This window comes from Ctenopharyngodon idella, chromosome 7, assembly GCF_019924925.1.
Source record: "Ctenopharyngodon idella isolate HZGC_01 chromosome 7, HZGC01, whole genome shotgun sequence".
Classification (NCBI taxonomy): domain Eukaryota; kingdom Metazoa; phylum Chordata; class Actinopteri; order Cypriniformes; family Xenocyprididae; genus Ctenopharyngodon; species Ctenopharyngodon idella.
The window spans coordinates 39,613,721-39,629,909 of NC_067226.1; the positions used below are offsets into that span (position 1 = coordinate 39,613,721).

The window sequence follows — 16,189 nt, forward strand, 5'->3', positions numbered from 1 at the left end:
AATTTTATCTCAACACATTTATAAGACCACACAGAGTATGCAATTATTCAATGCAAGTGGTTTCAGTATTCCCTACATTTTTTCATAAATTTGGAATACATTTTAGCATGAACGTTATTGGTGAATCATGATTTGTTCGTGAAAATGTTCATACGCAGATTTCATGCACAAATTAGTGAATGAGACCCACGATTCAAATGCGTGACATCATAACGCACTCCCATTTCAAAGGAAGAGTTTCTCGTGCACTTGAATGCAGCATTAATTACATATCAATAGGACTATCAAGACAAGAATGTCATGACAAGGTCATTGTATTTGTATAGCAGTTTTCACAATACACATTGTAGCTTTACAAAAAAATATGCCTTTTTGTTTTAAAGAACCCAGTAAGGAAGTCAGAGTCGACTTTGGCACAGAAAAAAGAACCTTGAATGCAGAACAATTTATAATGCATCTGTCATTAAGGATGCGTGTGTGTGTGTGTGTGTGTGTGTGTGTGTGTGTGTGTGTGTGTGTGTGTGCGCGTGTATGTGTGGTTCAGGTATACCCTACGATATATGGGGACAAAATGTCCCCACAAAGATGGCAATATCCAAAATCCTTGTCCTTGTGCAGACATTGTTTGGTCCCCATGAGGAAAACAGCTTATAAACCATGCTCGATTTACTCTTCATTCATTTTAACCAATCAAAAAAAAAATCAATGGATATTCGGGCACCTCTCTGATTGGTGGATGATCTCACATCGGGTCCCAGCTGGTTGTACTGTACACAATTTCTATCCTTATATTTAGCATTACAACATAACCTGACACAAAAGCTTGTGCTGTCTGTTTTTTTTGCACGATGATTAATTGCATAGTAAGTAATTAACTCTAAAATCATCAGGTATATCAGCGAGAGAGGGACAGTTGCGGGAAGAATGTGAATAAAGATGTGTTTTTGGTTGGTAAATGTATTTGCAGTCTGTGTTTCTCTTTGTGAGACATGAATAACGAAGTGCACCATCACACAGAGAAAAAAAAAAAAAACAGTAGGCTACTCTTGAAAAACTAACACCAAGTATAATTATATAATTGAGAAATGAGCATGTTAAAATGTTGTAAGGGCCATTTGTTGCATATGTGTCACCTTGCCTAGCCCAGTTATCATTTGCTCATGGAAACAGAGGTGACTAAAGATGTGGTTGTATTTGGTTGGCAATGTAGTATTTGCACTTGCAAGTTTCCAATAAAACAAATTAAAGACGTAGTGCGCAGGGGGTGGGGGTTGTTATGGGGAGGGCATTGGTCACCCAACAGTAGAAACATAAATCAGCACTTGTGTGTGTGTGTAGTATGCAGGTGATTGACCTTCAGACCATAAAATCCTAATAACAATTTGAATGATTGAAAAGGATACTCATTCATTCATATCTCTCAGATTCCCATCAGGCTCTTGATCAAATTGGCTGCATAAATAAAATCACACATAATTACAGCAATGACCTTGAGAAACACCTGATTTTTACATCTTCCTCAGCAACACACCACATCTGATCAGAATTAATCAGCTATGACATGCTCGTGTTGTCATGATTTCACACACAAAAGCAGAAATACTTCCATGACATCAAGCCTTTTCTGCATCTCCTTCTGAAGTCCTTTAACACTAAGGATTATCAGTAAATCCTCCATATGGCGGCCCAGCTGAAGGATCCCAGCGGGCAGTGGCCCTGCTTGATTTTTGATTTGATAATCCTCTTCATTACAGACAGAGAAAGAGACGTCTTACCATCAAGAACAAAGGAGGGGTTATAGAGGCCAAAAGACAGGAAAATTCATTCAAGGGTATAATGAAGCACAACCCTGCATCCATATTAATAATAATAACTATTATTATCTATCTAAAATCTAAAAATGTTGTGAAAATTTGATACCATCTACTTATAATAATAATAATAATTATATTATTATTATTATTATTATTATTAATATTATAGGTATTATATCAATAATACATTTTATTATTATTAAAATAAATAAATAAAATATAATAATAAAAAGGTTAATAATACCATTATTATTAATAATATTATAGGTATTAATAATACATTTTATAATTATTATTATTAAAATAAAATAAATAAATAAAATAATAATAAATAAAATAATACAATAAAATAAATAATAAAAAGGTTAATAATACAAATACTTTTATTATTATTATTATTTGTATTGGTATTAATAATAATAAATTTTATTATTATTATTATTATTATTATTATTAAAAATAATAAATAAATAAAATATAATAAATAATAGAAAGTTAATAATAACACTTTTATTATTATTATTATTATTATTAAAAAATAATTTTCCATTAAACATTAAGGCCTGGTTTCACAGACTGGGCTTAGACCAAGCCAAGAATAGGCCTTAGTTCAATTAGGACATTTAAGTAGCTTTTATAAACTTTCCTTAGAAATAAAATACATTATTGATGTGCATCTTGAGATAAAACAATGGCACTGACATAATTTAAGACGCACTATATTACCAAAAGTTTTGGGACGCATGCCTTTACATGCACATAAACTTTAATGACATCCCATTCTTAATCCGTAGGATTTAATATGGAGTTGGCCCACCCTTTGCAGCTATAACAGCTTCAACTCTTCTGGGAAGGCTTTCCACAAGGTTTAGGAGTGTGTTTATGGGAATTTTTGACCATTCTTCTAGAAGCGCATTTGTGAGGTCAGGCAGTGATGTTGGCGAGAAGGCCTGGCTCACAGTCTCCGCTCTAATTCATCCCAAAGGTGTTCTATCGGGTTGAGGTCAAGACTCTGTGCAGGCCAGTCAAGTTCCTCCACACCAAACTCGCTCATCCATGTCTTTATGGACCTTGCTTTGTGCACTGATGCGCAGTCATGTTGGAACATGAAGGGGCCATCCCCAAACTGTTGCCACAAAATTGGGAGCATGAAATTGTCCAAAATGTCTTGGTATGCTGAAGGATTAAGAGTTCCTTTCACTGGAACTAAGGGGCCAAGCCCAACCCCTGAAAAACAACCCCACACCATAATCCCCCCTCCACCAAACTTTACACTTGGCACAATGCAGTCAGGCAAGTACCATTCTCCTGGCAACCGCCAAACCCATACTCGTCCATTGGATTGCCAGACAGAGAAGCATGATTCGTCACTCCAGAAAACATGTCTCCACTGCTCTAGAGTCCAGTGGTGGCGTGCTTTACACCACTGCATCCGACGCTTTGCATTGCGCTTGGTGATGTAAGGTTTGGATGCAGCTGCTCGGCCATGGAAACCCATTCCATGAAACTCTCTACACACTGTTCTTGAGCTAATCTGAAGGCCACACGAAGTTTGGAGGTCTGTAGCTATTGACTGCAGAAAGCTGGCGACTTCTGCGCACTGTGCGCCTCAGCATGCGCGTCATTTTACGTGGCCTATCACTTCGTGGCTGAGTTGCTGTTGTTCCCAATTGCTTCCACTTTGTTATGATACCACTAACAGTTGACTGTGGAATATTTAGTAGTGAAATTTCACGAATGGACTTATTGCACAGGTGGCAACCTATCACAGTACCACGCTTGAATTCACTGAGCTCCTGAGAGCGACCCATTCTTTCACAAATGTTTGTAGAAGCAGTCTGCATGCCTAGGTGCTTGATTTTATACACTTGTGGCCATGGAAGTGATTGGAACACCTGAATTCAATGATTTATAGGGGTGCCCCAATACTTTTGGCAATATAGTGTATGTCAGTGCAAGTTGCTTTTAGTATGGAACTACGCTTAAGCCTTGTTTGCGAAACCAGGCATAAGTTATCTTGTTTTTTTGAAGTTCCCACTTCTGACTTTGGAGATATTTGGGATTGCAATTCAGGTGTCCAATCACATTTCAGGGGTTTGGCTAGAACCACCCCAGACCACCCACCTGGACACGCCCCTGATTACACAACCTCATCCCTCCATTCTGATGAAAACTGAAAGAAACTAATGACAAGGGTGTGACTCATAGACAAGTTTTTGCAGCTTTCCTCTTTTCTTTAAGTTCTCTCATTTTGTCTGAAGCTCTTAACGGCTCAAACTGTCACTCTTTCTTTCTCGGGGTTTTATTCAGCATTCAGCGTAGCATGCAGAGAGAAACAGTTGATGTCTCTAACGCTTCACTTAAACCTGAATAAAAGGCATCCGAAATCTTCTTCCTGATCTCATGTGACAGTGTGACTGCAGAATAATGCAACTGCAGCCGCCCTGAAAACACTCACCCTTGACTCCATGATGACGCACAGATCTTAACTCGAACCTAAACAAAAGTTTAGAGCAGACTGGAGCCATTCAAAGCATAAAATACCATTTTGAAAGGAATCTTAATGGTTCCTCCAACCTTTCTGAACAGCAAGTGTGTCAATATGACATTAAAACTGACCCCAGGTGCTTTCTTAATACACATCCCTTAAAACATTGTTTTCATTCTAACAGTGAGTGCGCACAAATGTTTTCAGATTTGCATATAATGTGCATAAGCTATAATTTATGCTATATGCTATATAAAGTTATGTGTAAATGCACAAGCTTCGCACCATGTCATCTCCTCAAATTAACCATATATCAACCATACATAGGCCTATGCATATTTCCATCCAGAAATGTGACACTAATGTGTTTATTGGCATTAGAAACTAGGAAAAAACAAAACTAAGTTAATTCAAAGAATGTACCTTGAATACAGGGGAAGATACACTAATAAGACTGAAATCTAAAGAAGACAGAAAACATGCATGACATAAATTTATTTGTTTCAAAGCAAAAGCCGTGAAAATGTGATGCCATCTAGGACACGGTTTGAGTGGTGCTCACAAACATACAGTAGTTACAGTAATAAACAATGAACTACATTACACATTACATTACACAATATATTTAGAAGCTTCTTGCACAAAAAAGCAAGCTCTGTTTATAATTATAGTCTATATATAATGTTTTTGTCAAGTGGGCTTACTCTATTGACCCCTATTGTTTCTAATAAGCGCATCTATCTAATGAACCCCATAAAAAAAGCATTAACTGAATTCATTGTGCTCAAAAGGCATAATTTTAATGCATAAACTTTACCCACTTACATTAGTTTCATTGTGGGGACAAATGGGCCAAGCAAAAACAATTATAGAGGCTGTACTTGAGACGCAAATGGGCTAAAATGGTTTCATATGTAAGGAATAATTTATGACGGGCCTTTGAATTATTAGAAAAATAATGCATCCTGAGGTTGTGAATTAGTATATAGTGTACACAAATTCAGGCACTAGTAAGGACCCTAGCTCACTACACATTGGGACACTGATGACTATTTCTGGTGACATGGCAACGTTCTCATTGTACAACATCACTACTGGTATTTATGAACAACAGCAGAATCTTTCTGACATTATTTTTTAAATGTTATTTAAAGTACATTATGATAAATACTTTGCTTGTTACATATACCTGCAACATTTCAGCCGTAAATAAATTATAAATGTTAACTAGATTATGTTCACTACCTGTCAAGCGATGTATGCTTATGCTGAAATATATTTAAATAATGGTTTGTTTGTTTTTTTAAAACATCTATCATGTGTGGTGAATTGGCTTGAGTGATTTATGTTTCTATCTTTAGAAGTTCCGTTAAGGGATCATAGTGAGCATCGATGCTCCCTGGTTTTTATTGTACATTGTGGGACTTATTAGGGAGCGAAGATTTCATTGCATTGGAAGGATTTTGCGACTGAAACAGCCTTTAAAATGGCCGACTCCCTGATCACCCAGAGTTTGTGGGAAAATAATTAGAACATTGGTCAGCCAATCAGAATCAAGCATTCAGCTATATATATATATATATATATATATATATTAGGCCTACACACACAATTTTCATAAAATGAAGTCCTTACTTGTTATTTTCTATAGCCTCTTTCAAGATACTTCCTAATAAGACACAAGTCTAAAAAAATACATATTTTTCTGCTACATCTCTGTTTCCCAACATCTGTGTTTCTCTGTTCTCTGGCAGTGCATGAAGCAGGACACGGATCTACTGGAGCAGCACTGCAGTGGCTTTACCCTCTCACACATACACTGGCCCCTACGGACTGACCAATGTCACCTAACAGGCGGATCCGACGCACAAACCCCACAGGGCTCAAATCTGACACTGCAGATAGAGAAACACAAGGAAAGGGAGAGGGAGAGAGAGAGAGAGAGAGAGAGAGAGAGAGAGAGAGAGAGAGAGAGAGAGAGAGAGAGAGAGAGATGAACTATTGTGCTGGAACAGCCAGGTGGTTTCTGTCAGCACTAGTTTAAGCGTGAATGGACATAAAGACTCATCCTCAGTGAAGAGCCAGAACAGCTGTACCAAACACACATATTTACTTAACTTAAGTGAAGACATACACACTACCATACAAAAGTTTGGAATAATTAATATTTTTAAATGTTTTTGAATTAAAAAGTTAATCTGTGAAAGTTAATCTGTAATCATTATAATTAATTTGTAATTCATTTTTTGGTCAAAAGTTTGAAATAATTACGATTTTAAAAAATGTTTTAATGTCTCTTATGCTCACCAAGGCTGCATTTTTTTTTTTTTTTTTAATCAAGATTACAGTAAACAAAAATATGAAGCAACAAAACTGTTTTCTATATTGACAATAATAAGAAAAGTTTCTTGAGCAACAAATTAGCATATTAGAATGATTTCTGAAGGATCATGTGACACTGAAGACTGGAGTAATGATACTGAAAATTCAGCTTTGACATCACAGGAGTAAATTACATTTTAACAGAAAACATATTGTATATTCTTATAATTTTTCACAATATTAATGTTTTTGTGTATTTTTGATCAAATAAATGCAGCCTTGGTGAGCATAAGAGACATTAAAACATTTTAAAAAAATCTTAATTATTTCAAACTTTTGACCAAAAAATTAATTACAAATTAATTATAATGATTACAGATTAACTTTTTTGTTTCTTTTTAAAAAACAAAAACAAAAAAATCAGTTCAAAATTCACAATGCAAAAAAAAAAAAAAAAAAAAAAAATATTGTGGCTGTTAGGCAGAAACCTTGTATCTCCATATTTTGTGTTTTATTTTTATTTATTTTATTTATTTTTCATAAATTATTGCTATTGGTCAACCTTTAAGTCTGTCTGTTGGTTTTGCAAATATTTAACCAATGAAAAGTATTTAAAAGAGCTGGTGATTAAACCTTGTAACTCCATTGGATCCTCAAACTGTCAGTAAAGCCTCATAACTCTGCCCCGCCTCTATTGTGAATGAAGTGCCGCACACATTTTGGATGGTCTCTGCTCGTTTGCAAAGTAAGGGTAAATAAAGAACTGTTTTTTTGATTATGCACAGTTGAAACACACACATTTTATATATATATATATATATGACACATATACATATGTATTTAATACAATGCTAATGCTAAAGGGTAATGCTTTTAATAATTTGGAGAACTGTGTCTTGGTTCAGCATTTGTCGCCGAGTCATAACCAATAAAATAGCCTGTGCGTAACACTTTTTCCTTAATAACATGAGATTTTGGCCAAATTACAGAAAAAACTGAGCGCCTACATAGCTACAGTAAATTTTATTAGGCTACCTGCAAGTTGATGAAAACATAATGCAATGCACTTACTGCCTCAGATGTGGACGTTCTAATGACGCACAAAACACGTAGTCTATGTCTAAAATTCTCAGAAATTCGCTGGTCAAAAACCTTGTGACTCCATTTGAGCTTGATTTTGGTTAAATGTTTATAATATTGACATGTGCAAGTGTATGACCATATATAAAGTCACAATCACACAACGTGGTCTTAAATTATTTTAAAAAATAGAGTTTTTTTTTTGTTTGGTTTTTTTCAATTTCCTGAAAAGTAGCAATCATGGAGAAGTTTCCGCCCGACAGCAACAATATTCTGGATGACATTACACTCAGGGACACAGGAGTTCAATGTACACACCACCAAAACAAAGATAAACACGCTGTGATGACCTGCTCTCATTTACTGCAACACAATTTTGTGAACAAGTGCAATTTTAATAGACAAATGGAGACTTGGAAGGAATAATGACACACACACAGAGACGGCAGGTGTTTTGGCAACGCCCAGTGCAGTAATTGTATTTCTGGCTTGGGCAAGAGATTGATTTAGTTAATTAAACAGAATGTATGTGGAGACATTTAGCTGCTGTCCCTGCTAACAAATGGCTATGCTAAACACCGAGCAGCTGACAATGTCCAAATACCCCACACTGGACACAAGAAATACACTGAGTTAATCAAGCACATACACCTACTAGCTACAATTCTTTAATTCCTGTAACTTCACGCTTTTTAACCCTGGATTAAGCAACATTTCACACTTGTCATTTGTAAATTCAACAAATTGTGGTTCCAATGGTATGAAGTGTGAAACAATGCAGTGCAAGAGCAAACTGCGAGAGAGACAAATAAGAGTGTCCAAGATAAAGAATTTTTTTTTTAAAAAACTTTCATACAATTTTCAAGATTAATGTCATGAGGTGTAACTATAAAGTAGAAAATTAGCAAAAAAAAAAAAAAAAATTCCATACAATGGTCTACAAATGAAGAAGCCATCTTTATACAAGAGGTCACATGATTTCATCACATGGTGGCCAAAAACACATGATCACAAAGCAAACCACTGTACATGAATAAATAGCTAAGTCTAAACAACAAATTAGTGGTTATGAATGTCTGTTATAATTCATTGGGTATTGGGTACTAAAATGCATGTATAAGAAATCTGGACTTTGGTAATTTAAAATTGCATGGCTACATTTGTTTAACAATAATATTCTCTTATAAAGGCAATAACTTGACATTCTCAACTCTTCAAGTTAGTCTTGGCCAAAATGAAGGAAACAATATAAGATAGACAAAACTTCACACCAAGTTCTCTTAGAAATCCACAGCCTAGAGAAACAAAGGCCGTCTATGTTTATAAATCTCAGAGATATGTTGCTTTATCAGCCAGTGGAAAAGGGAGTCTCAGCTAGCGCAGTGACCTTCATCTGAATGCAAACTACATCTTATCACTCCTAAACCTGCCCAAACGCCCTCACAAATGATTCCAGGCCTGCAAGAAACACAAAAAAGCGGCCCTGTGAAGCGAGTCGTTCTGCAGTTCACATCACCGCAATGCAGAGCCATTATTTAAAAGAGATAAAGACTTTCTCATTCAATAGTATCTGTCATGAGGAAGAATGAGTGGGATTCCCACCCTCCAGCCTGTTGGTTTGGTATATCAAGAGCAAGTCCACTTGAAGGGAAAACAAAATAATGTATTTCCCGCAGGCAGCAGTTCACTTGCATGAAGTTGGGGCCATCTACGAAAGTTAATTGAAGAGCCCATGTCTCCTTTCATTATACAACAGCAAGACCTATTCAGTCCATGGTGTTACAGTGTCCATAGCAGAATCAAATCAAGCAATGGAGATGCAAATGAGCCAACAACTCCATCCTAAAAGTGAAGCCTCAAAGTGTGCAGACAAATACATATAAAAAAAATCAACACAGCTTAAATCGCAGGGCTGAAAATTAAAAAGCCCTTATTTGGGCACAAAATACAATGGGAACGATGACGCCTACTAAGTTTCACTTTAACTGGCCAAAGTGTTAACTGGCCGAGATAGCCAGACTTTTTTTATTATTATTATTTTCAAATGATGTCAAACTCTGTAATAGCCGTGAAAATCAAATCAAAAACGTGATTAAGACTGGCAGGAATATAGGCAAACCATCCAACCCAGACTGACTGGAAATACGTGACATTTCTGCAAAGTAGTGTTGTCAAAAGTACTGACTTTGATACCAAGTCGATACTGAAATTTTAAAAATGTGAAGCTTTGAGCGCTGTTGAGCGGATTTGTAAACACCTCTGACTGGCCAATGTGTTCACACGCTCAACAGATATGTCTGTGATTGGCTACAATGATCAACACACGGTAGCGTTTGAAAGCACATGGAAGTGTTTGAATGTGAAAGCGTTTTGAAAGCGGGAGTGTTTGAAGGCAAGTGTGTATCAGCGTCACTGATGTCTATTTACAACATGACATCACAGACATATCTGTTGAGTGCGTGAACACAATGGCCAATCAGAGGTGTTTACAAATCCGCTCAAAGAGTAACATTTTCAAAATTTCAGTATCGACTTGGTATCGAAGTCGGTACTTTTGACAACACTACTGCATATCCTGAAATACGTTGCTCCGGGTACATTTTGCTGCACTTTTCAGGTGCTTTAAGTGATGTTATTTTTTCTTTGAAACAGTTAAAGTGATTTTGGCAAAATTTTAATTGTTGGTTGTTGTACATATCACTTCAGTTCAGAAATTAAATGTCCAGTGAGCGGCGCTAAAAGGTTAATAGTACATCACTTTTGAAATTAACATACAACCTACCCTAAACCTAACCGATAGTGTTAACAAAACCAAACGTGAGAACACATTTGCTGAAGCAATTTTAGCTTGCTTCTATGAGTTTGAGCTATTTTATCATCACTTGTATTTCATGGGACTCGTACTTCACATCACAAGTGCAATGCTGTACCAGGTGAGCTACAGAGCAAGTTTACTATATCAGAAATTGACATATGGAGCTGGTTTTGCAATGCAAACATCAAAATGTATTAGTTTACAAATCATGCACTATGGTAAAAGTGTTTTGAGGTCAAAACATATTGTGCAAGGAACTGTATGAAAATAAGTCTTTATTAATAAATAATCTGAGCCGTAATCATAAATTGTATGAAAATGAATAATAGTCCTTATTGTTTTACTGCCACTAATCTTCATTTCAGCTGCAAAACTACAGTAAATTGTATGTATAGGTACGTTTTTAGAGTTTTGCAAAAATCTAGGTAGACACACGTATTTCCAACAGAAAATATCAGAAAAAATGATCAAAAAATGGCAGCCTGGAATAGAAGCAGCGGCAAATTAGCGGCCGAATGAAATTGCTTCATATGGAAACAGTCAACAATACTTTAACGAATAGCAGGCCTCAGTGTCACCCAGGCTGTGAATTAACCACCCGGTTATAAATTTCCTTCATTAGGGCACAAAGCACACGGCAGCCAATGGGAAGACGAAGCCCCTAAGGGGCCCGATGGAGACGCACAAATTCATTTCAGATGCTCAGAGAAATCTGGCAGAAAATCACAAAACATAGAGAGAGAAAAAGCGAGATCCAGCGAGCATTTTCAGGGCACCAGTTCAGCTGACAGGAAGACAAAACGAGAAAAGCAATATCTCACCTGCTCTTCAGAGGAGTAAATAGCAGATAGCTCTTACAAAGGAAACCCTCAACTCCCATTGCATCTGAAGTGACAATCTAACAGAGCTATTGGATCACTATAATAAACCGCTTTCAACATCTCAACCCGCACCTGCACCAGCACAAATGTACACATAACCTCAACAACACAAAAAGATTGCATCATGTCTGGGATCTCTCAATCTGTCGTATTTTTTGTCACAGGATGACACATCCAGACTAGAACTGGATCACATTGCCTGTTGATAATATATATATATTTCAGAGAAAGTACCATTTTGACTTTTCTTGCCAAAAATGTTGAAGGTCTTTTAATTAAAAAAGTAAAAGCATTAAAACTCCAGTTACAAATAATTCACATTCTGGGTCTCATTCGTGAAACACGAGCAGAGCTAATTTGAAGTTTTGTGAGTTTTAGTAAAATGTGCTCATTAAGTGGTAAAAATTGATTGGTTATTATTCTTACATGAGCTTAAATGAAGTGTGACATTGCAAAGCATTTTTATCTGCCGTTTTTCTTTTATTCATTTGTTAAATTAAGCAACAATGTGATTAAAAACTGTGGAGACTGTGAATCAGAATCAAGTCAAACACTTCTCAGTCAACTGAAAAGAGAGAAGCCTCATTTGAAAGTGATGTGAACAGTTCATGGTTCTACATCGCATTCACTATGGTACTTCGAATTCTTTAGTTACAATCACATTACAATGAATCAATCATAATTCAGAACAGACTCTGAAGATTTATTTACAATACCACTTTGTGTCACTATTATATGTAACCAAACCCAGGGTATTTTGCATAATTTCCATAATAGTTCACCCAAAAATGGTGAAAATTCACCCTTAAGTTGTTCCAAACCCCTATGAACACAAAAGAAGATATTTTGAAGAATATGGGTAACCAAACAGTTTATGGGCCCCCATAGCATGGGGAAAAAATACTATGGAAGTCAATGGGGCCCATTAACGGTTTGGTTACCAACATTCTTCAAAATATCTTCTTTTGTGTTTAGCAGAAGAAAATAATTCATACAGGTTTTGAAACAACTTGAGGGCGAGTAAATAATGACAGAATTTTCATTTTTGGGTGAACTATCCCTTTAACTACATTAGTTAACATGAACTAACAATGAAAAATACTACTAAAGCATTTATTAATCTTAAAATTTACTAATACATAATTATATAACAATAGTTGTATCTTTTAATATTATGTAATGGACCTGAGCTAACATGAACTAACAATGAACTGTATTTTTATTAACTAACGTTAACAAATACTGTAACAAATGTATTACTCACTGTTGATTAATGTTAGTTAATGCATTAACTAACGTTAACTAATGGGAACTTATTGTAAAGCGTTACCTTTAACTCTTTATTTTAAAAAGCCTTATAGGCTTTTTAAAGTATTTTTGCGCATTTGAAATGCTTTGAAATGCTTGAAATTGTTCACTTTTTTTATTGTGAATTTTCTAAAATGTTGATTAATACTCGATTAATTGACATAGTGACAGTCCAATTCATTGCTAGCTTACCAAGTCTAGTGCAATTTTGCTATTGATGTTTATTGTTTTTTACAAAAGCCCTTAAACGTGATACAAGGATCGTGCTATTCATAATGTTATTTAATTCTACATCATCAGCAAAATCATCATCCTGAATGGATTATGAATATTTGATATATCGCTCAGCCATAGGTCACACTAATGGCAGATCACACATTGCAATTCAACCCCATGACCCAATAGTTATTGATTAATGTGTTTCGTTGATTTAATTTGAGACCAGTTGGGGTCAAAGGATCCTCTGTAATCAATCAACCCTCTGAGGAGCTGCCGGGAATGCAGGAAAAATGAAGTGGAAGGTTTCGTGCAGGGGTTCATCAGCGAGGTGAGGGAGACATGAACGGGGTGGCTGAACTAATCTTATTTAGACCAAGCAAATAAGAGCGAGCACACAGGAAGCCACTCAGGAGTGCGTTTCCAAAGCCCTCAGCCCGTATCGGGTGAATACAGTCGGTATGTTGACCGCCCGTGCTCTGATTCTCAGACTTAATGAGAAAATGTGTTTTCAGTTTAGTAAAGTACTGCTGGGTTGTATTAAAATGACTAATGCGGTCAGTGTGAAGGCCGTAAACGGCAGATACTGGAGCAGACATCTATTCGCTGCAGAGATGAGGTCAACGGCTGCTCAACGCAGTCAAACAGCACACTCACTAAGACACAAAGCGAAAAATCCATGAAGACAGGTTACGCTGTAAGCAAAGCTCAGGTTGACAAGCGGTGAGACCCAAAGCATTACATGTCTCCGCTCTTCAGGGATGACATCAACATTCAGGATGCCAGACAGAGAGATGGCTCTGTTAGTGCACAAGCGTATGTTTACTTAGCTAGATGAGAACTATAACAATAACTATATTAGCATCCAAACCAACGCACAAAAACGTTTTGTTTACTATAAGAGCGTGCTGCTGTTTTGTCATCTGCCACTTTAAATGCTAAGCTCTTTAAAGCAGGATTGATTCTGATTGGCTGACTGTTTTTTTATTGTTCGTCAGCTGGGGAAAAAAAACGTTCGAAAAGTGATTTTAAGAGTACTGTTCCTCTGTGTCATTATTGTTATAGCTGTGGTGTAGACTTCACCATTCTCGTACAATTAGAATGATAGTTGTCGTTCTTTGTAACTACGATATTTGCGTCCACACATTACAACACATTAATGCTTTGTTTATGTCGTCTGCCACTTTAAATGCTTGAGTGCCAGTCGGGTGGATTCTGATTGGCTGTCTTTTTTTTTTTTTTTTTATCGTTCTGAAGGTTATTTCGACGATATTGTTGCTATGTCGATATCGTGTGGACTTCTGTTCTCTGTTCTACTCTCGTAGATATATTTCTCATAGGCCCTATCGTCCTTTATTTGAACGTGGCTTTATACTTTTTTAATAAAGCTAAATACCTAGAGCATGTCATCTTCCTGGCAACTCTGTTTCTGTGGCAAAGCGACGAGCCAGTATCTGATACCCCATACTGCTTTTTTTCACCATCTGAGGGCCAGTTCCAAATCGTACACAGTTTGAAGGTTTGTTCACCCTGGTTCTCTGAAGAGCAAGAACGTTCCGCTGAGAGCAAAGTTACTACATGAATGCTTCAGGCATCAATGCAGAACACATTCGCCCATTCAATCTCCCTTGTCTTCCAGTAGAATGTCAAGCAGTAGCTCTCCAAGGAAAGCAAGCATTCAGGTGAGACTAACAGAGAGAGCTCCTAATGTCCCTTCAGAGGCTCCTGGAAAAGGCCAGCTCCATTATTCCTGAAGTATGGGCATTTATGCAGTTTCCTTCCAACAACAGAAAATCTACTGAAACTAATACAGCGCAATGAACCCGTGGATCATAGAGGAACAGAATCAGTTTTAAACGACATTTTTTCCACAGACTGCGTCAATTTGCATGGTTCGCCTCTGCGCAGCTGCGCGCTTCAGAGAAAGCGTCAGTATTTCAATTATCTTAATCCAATAGTTCTAAAGGAAGTTAATTGGAGTCTTTATTACGTAATGAATATATAAAAAATGGTAATTGAGCACCGATGTAACGTACAGCGCAGGAGAGTATAAAAGGTGAGCGCAACGGAGCCACATGCACATATAATGAAGCATTGCGGTAAAAGTACTCAAAACACTCCAAAGCTCAAAGATCTGGCATGATGTTTAATAGGAAATTAAAAACACAAACTGATATGTTGGGTAACCAACCTTTTGAGTACAATCCATGAGCTACTCAATGATAGTCATAAGTATTGTAGCCTATTTTATAAGTATGATATTAGGAATTGGGAAAGGACAGGGACTTGAAAACACGCGCAGAGGTTAATCATCTTAATAACCAGCGGGCGCGCGCCCTCAAACGAGCATCCAAACAACACACTTTTATATAAAACAAAAGGATAGAAATTTCTTAGTGAAATTCAATAGGTGATAAAGGACAGATTTCCAGGGCACACTGTAATCAGGCTGAACTTACCCGCGTCTCCGCGAAGCTTCTTGGTGATGGAGGGTCTTTTTGCGCACCGGGCGCACAGTCCGCACACGCGTCTCCGGACACAATCAGTCTCTTTTATGCGATGAAAATCGTCCTTGCGCGCAGAAATAAATGGAGATACTCTGTTTCTCCAACGCAGAGACCTTCGATTCCTTTCTATCCTGTAAGGTTAACTCCAAACTGACGCTCTCAGGGTCATCAATGTCCTGATATCCAATTGTTTTACAGGAGCTTCTGAAAAGGAATAAAAAGGCTCCTTGTTTGGATCCCCATCATCAGTCTGAGTGCCACCTCGGCACACCGTGTCCCCATATCGCCCTTCTCCAAAACAAATCAAATGTCGGGCAGCGGTAAATAAGTATGTACATCCAAAGTTCTCCAGCTGAATGTTAAAGCAGCGTGCTGGTGAAGTCCAGGTGCAGCTCCGGTATAATGCGCCGATCTGAGCGCGGTGACAGTCCGATCTAAGCGCACACACCAAGAGAAATGCGGGTTGAAAGAGGGTTGCCAGATACTCCTGCAAAATGACACAAAGCGCTCGTCGGAAACAGCGGACAAAGTTAATTCCTTTTTAATAGCTAATTCCAAGTGCCAATGTAAATAGAGCTATAATAGATATGTAACGAAGTAAATTTTAGTTTAGTGGTGTCTGGCGGTTTAAGAATGTTTCTGAATTTAGAGTTTGGAATCGGTCTTTATTGACTCAAACAAGAATCTTAAGAAAAGTTCTATAAAAACTGATATGAGTATTTAATTATAATGTATTTCATACAGGATTTCTGTTTGAT

The 16,189-nt window shown here is 36.9% G+C and overlaps 1 protein-coding gene across 22 annotated transcripts in view; it reads right to left on the reverse strand.

Annotated features, from left to right (window-relative positions):
• The window catches only part of LOC127515855 (adhesion G protein-coupled receptor L3-like), a 342,582-nt gene extending 326,689 nt beyond the window's left edge, over positions 1 to 15,893 (reverse strand). For 16 of the 22 annotated variants that reach the window (XM_051899977.1, XM_051899970.1, XM_051899965.1 and 13 more), the window contains exon 1: positions 15,384 to 15,892. The gene's annotated coding sequence lies outside the window, so the exon portion shown is untranslated. Of the gene's footprint in view, positions 1 to 15,383 lie in introns of all 22 variants that reach the window. The other 6 variants (XM_051899982.1, XM_051899979.1, XM_051899981.1 and 3 more) reach the window with 2 other exon arrangements.
• Positions 15,894 to 16,189: the final 296 nt, after the last annotated feature.